The sequence below is a fragment of the Neomonachus schauinslandi genome, chromosome 1, assembly GCF_002201575.2.
Source record: "Neomonachus schauinslandi chromosome 1, ASM220157v2, whole genome shotgun sequence".
In the NCBI taxonomy this organism is placed as follows: domain Eukaryota; kingdom Metazoa; phylum Chordata; class Mammalia; order Carnivora; family Phocidae; genus Neomonachus; species Neomonachus schauinslandi.
In genome coordinates this window covers 105,005,326-105,009,565 of record NC_058403.1, presented here as the reverse complement: position 1 = coordinate 105,009,565, position 4,240 = coordinate 105,005,326, and the positions used below count along the sequence as shown (strand labels likewise).

The following is a 4,240-nucleotide window of genomic DNA, read 5'->3' as shown; positions in this document are numbered from 1 at the left end:
CATCAGCATCAGCTGGGAACTTGAAGTAACACAGATCCTCAGGTCCTAATCCAGGCCCACTGAATCAGAATCTTTCGGGGTGGAGCATACAACAATCTGCTTTATAACAAGCCTTCCAAGTGATTCCAATGCCTACTAAAATTTGAGACATACTAGTCTAAGCCTATTTTGACTAGTTTTGTTTTGCTTTCCCAGTCTCCCTTTCAACAACAGGTTGCCATGTGACCCAGTGCCGGCCAGTGAGACCTAATAGAGGTCTGGGAAGAGGTGGTTTCTGAGAAGGCTTTTACTTACTTTCTTCTTTTTTTTTGTAGTTTTATGATTTTATTAACACAAATATGACAAGCATATAAGCTGTCTATTCATTTTCTTCGCTGCACAGCATGGCATTGGGACTGGTGACTCTGATGGCCTGCTGGGCTGCTCTTTCCACATGGCTTTGCGGTTCTTGGAGGGGGCACTGTGGGCAATCTCTGCACAGTAAGATTTGTTGCATATCAGGAGCACTTCAAGCTCCTTGACGTTGTGGACTAGGAACTTCCAGAAGCCACTGGACAGTATGTGCTTTGTTTTCTTGTTGTTCCTGTAACCAGTGTTGGACATCAAGATCTGGCCCTTGAATCTTCTGCACAACCTATTGTCAATGCCTCTGGGTTTCTACCAGTTGTGCTTAATTTTGACATATTAGTTTGATTGGTGTTAAATGAACTTCTTGGTCCTCTTTTTAACAATCTTGGGCTTCACCAGAGGTCTGAGCACGGCCATGATGCCAAGTAGGAGATGGCTGACACCTCTGCAGGCAGCACAAAGGAAGGGAACAGGTTTTTACTTTCTTGATACAAGGGAACAGACAAGGCTGGTAGTGTGCTTCTGCTTCTTCCTCCTTTGCCATTTTGAAGGTAGGTGATCCCTGGAACTACAGCTGCCATTTGGGAGGCATGAGGCAAAGCCCAAGAGAGTCACAGAGATACTGACCCTGATGTTAGCACACTGTTGACCAATACCAGCAGTAACCTACTTCCAGACTTCTAGTTATGGGAAAAATAAATCCCTATTTGTTTAAGCCATTGCTAGTAAGGTTTTATGTTGGTTTGCTGCATAACACAATCTTAACCGATAGAAAATCAGATCTTCAAGTACTTTTTAAACATGGAGGAAACTCAGAATGGAATAGAATAGTTATATTTGGAGCTAATCATGCTGAATTTAAGGAAATGTCACCTTCTAATTGAGGTATTCTAAATACTACATCTGTGGATCCCAACATGGCTATAAATCAAGATTTACATGAGGGAGCTATTTAAAATGATTTGTGAACCTCACCCGAGATGTACTGAATTGGAATCTCCCAGATTTGGACTGGGAGACACTATAAGTAACTACTTATGCACCCACCTGCCCCAGTCTACAGCATAGCTAAGATCAGGTCAAAGTAAGTGAAAGTAAGGTGCAAAATTTTTTTTTTTTTTTTTAAAGATTTTATTTATTTATTTGACAGAGAAAGACACAGCGAGAGAGGGAATGCAAGCAGGGGGAGTGGGAGAGGGAGAAGCCGACTCCCTGCCGAGCAGGGAGCCCGATGCGGGACTCGATCCCGGAACTCCAGGATCATGACCTGAGCTGAAGGCAGTCGCTTAACCAACTGAGCCACCCAGGCGCCCGTAAGGTGCAAAATTTAAAGAGTTTTTTACTCTTAGCATTGTGCAAGTATAGGTTCGACAGTTGCATGACCCTGAGAGTAAAGGCCTCCTTACATTTTTTGCCCTAGGCACCTCACCTAGCCTCACCCTAGCCTCCACTCTGATTCAGATAAAATTTAACAGGTAGTACCTGTCAAATCATCCTTTATACAAAAAAAATCAGTTAGACAACTGGAATAGTTAATGTTTCAGTGGTGGTTCTAGGTATCGTAAAGCCAAACACATTTACCTAGAAATGATGCCACATACAGTTTAATTTCAATTTTGGGTATGCATCTTGGTATCAGATGACATCAATATCCCTCTGAATTAAAAAATAACTACAGCACTGATTGTCTCAGTCCCTGTTCACCCACATGAAAACTGGAATGTGATCCTGTGAGGAAAGAATTTAATTAGGTGAGTCAATGGGTGTCAGATAGCATGGTGGTGGCAGAATCCAGGACTAAGATCCTCATGTAACTACTAAGTAGTCAAGTATCTGTTACTCGAATTAAAAGTGGAAACTAGTAGGTGTTTGTAAAAATGTTTCGAGCTTGGCTATTCCTGTTTCCCAAAAGCATTTTAGGACACACATATGCAGTGGTCTCCCAGAAATAGAAGTGTGGGTAACTTAACCCAAAGTGTGGTTCCTGTGTCCAGCCTGTGTTGGATGGTGCGTCAGCAGAATGAATGGGGAGGAATCTCAGTGGGCTGACATTCTGAAGCTTCCTAAGAATGCCTTGTTAGGGCTGGCAGGGAAGTAGGGGTGCTGGCCAGGCAGACGAAGGAAGTCTGCACGTTGAGGCAGTGCTAACAGTTAGGACTAAAGCTTTAGATGGACCTGTTTCACTCCACGTTTCATGACTCTGACTTTTGCTTTTATATGTGTAGTATTGCTAGAAACAGCTTGTGGCTAGTAGCAGGAGGACAACCTCAACCAAGTGACCTATAAAAGGACCCTCTTGTCACACCCTCCTCCTGGCTGCAGAGGTGGTATTAGAGCACTTCTCATCTTAGTATGGCTTGTGGGCACTCCAGCATTGATTAGGCAAATATTTAACAAGTAGTTGCTAAAAATAATGACTACTCTTTCCTGCCTGATGTGGGCTAGACACTCCAACTGACTCCTTCTTTCTCTGTGATTGTCTCATATTTATGGCAGCAGGACTCTATGTCCTGTACCTTACTGCAGGGAGGGGATTGGTTATGGTCCTACCTCTGAACCAAGAATTGAATAGTTGTCTTAAGGCTGCTGCCCTACTTCCTTTTCTAACGGTCTTTATGCAGGTAAGGTGGGACCCGGCAGCAGCTGGCAACCCAGGACTGGATTAAATCAACACCCAAATGTGTCAGAAAGTTTGGATGGAGTCCAAAATGTGTTTGCCAGCCAGGATGATTAAGAACCCACACCTGGTGCCAGAGTGCAACATAGACCTGCCAGCGTACTTGGACAGATCTGTGGCACTCACTGGAATCTATGCTCCTGCTATAGGGAAGTCCCAGGGCGCTCGGCCCGCAAAGTCCCACTCCTTCAAATACAAAGATTGGGTGTTTTTACGAGATGCATCCTGAAGTATGAAGGGAAGAAATGACATAATGTCTGGGATTTGCTTTACAAATATTTAAATATAAGAACTTCAAAGAAAAAAAAAGTGATACAAGGGGCTGGATGAAATGTGGCAAAATTGTATTATTGAATCACGATATTCGAATGAATAGGGATTTATTGTGCTATTCTTTCTAATTTTGAATATTTGAACACTTTCAAAGTTAAATCTGTTTAAAAAGTTAAATTGATCATTACAAAACTCATAAATCTTGCAATAAGTCTATGTATAACTTTGCATACTACCCACATCTTTGAGAGGACAGCAAGAAATAGGGAGCCACGCTATGTGAAATCTGATTTGGATTTCTTTTCTACCCAACCCCAACAACCCCCAGCCTGTGCTCAGGACCCTCATTTTGCAGTGAAAAGATGTCAGGACTGGGGCTCAAGAAATCTGGATGCAAGTTTGGTTTGTTCATTAACAATGAGACCTTACATAAATTGCTTGCTCTGGAGCTTCTTTCCTTCCTCTGTAAGCCTGGGATGATCCTGTAATAACACCAGCCTTGTGGGTTATTGGAGGACCATATGAAATAAGGTACCTTGTGAAGTGTTAAGGAAGTGTTATCAAACCAGCACCATGACCTTGGACCAGATGGCCAAGTGCTCTGACCTCAGAGTCCTCAGTTATGAGGGCGGAGAGTACAACAGCATTCCCAAGGCTGTGGGGGAACCACCCAGGAAACTTCTACAGCTGATTCTGCATTGCAGCCTAGTTGGGGGACAGCTGAATTAAGTAATGGTAGTGGTTCTTTCATATTCTACCAGTGAAATGGCTGTTGGGGGATTAGGAGTCTGTTGTGCCAAGTTATTTGGATGGCTAGGTACGGGTCACAGTTTTGGGGTAATTTCATGGTGATAAATAGTTAAAGAGAACCAAAATGAGGAGGAAATCTGAACTGGTCTGGTGTGAAACAAGGTCCTTATAGCTAGGAGTAAGCACACAAAT

The 4,240-nt window shown here is 43.0% G+C and overlaps 1 pseudogene; it reads right to left on the bottom strand.

The window, feature by feature from the left end:
• Window positions 1-358: 358 nt before the first annotated feature.
• On the bottom strand, window positions 359-765 carry LOC110591731 (annotated as a pseudogene).
• Window positions 766-4,240: the final 3,475 nt, after the last annotated feature.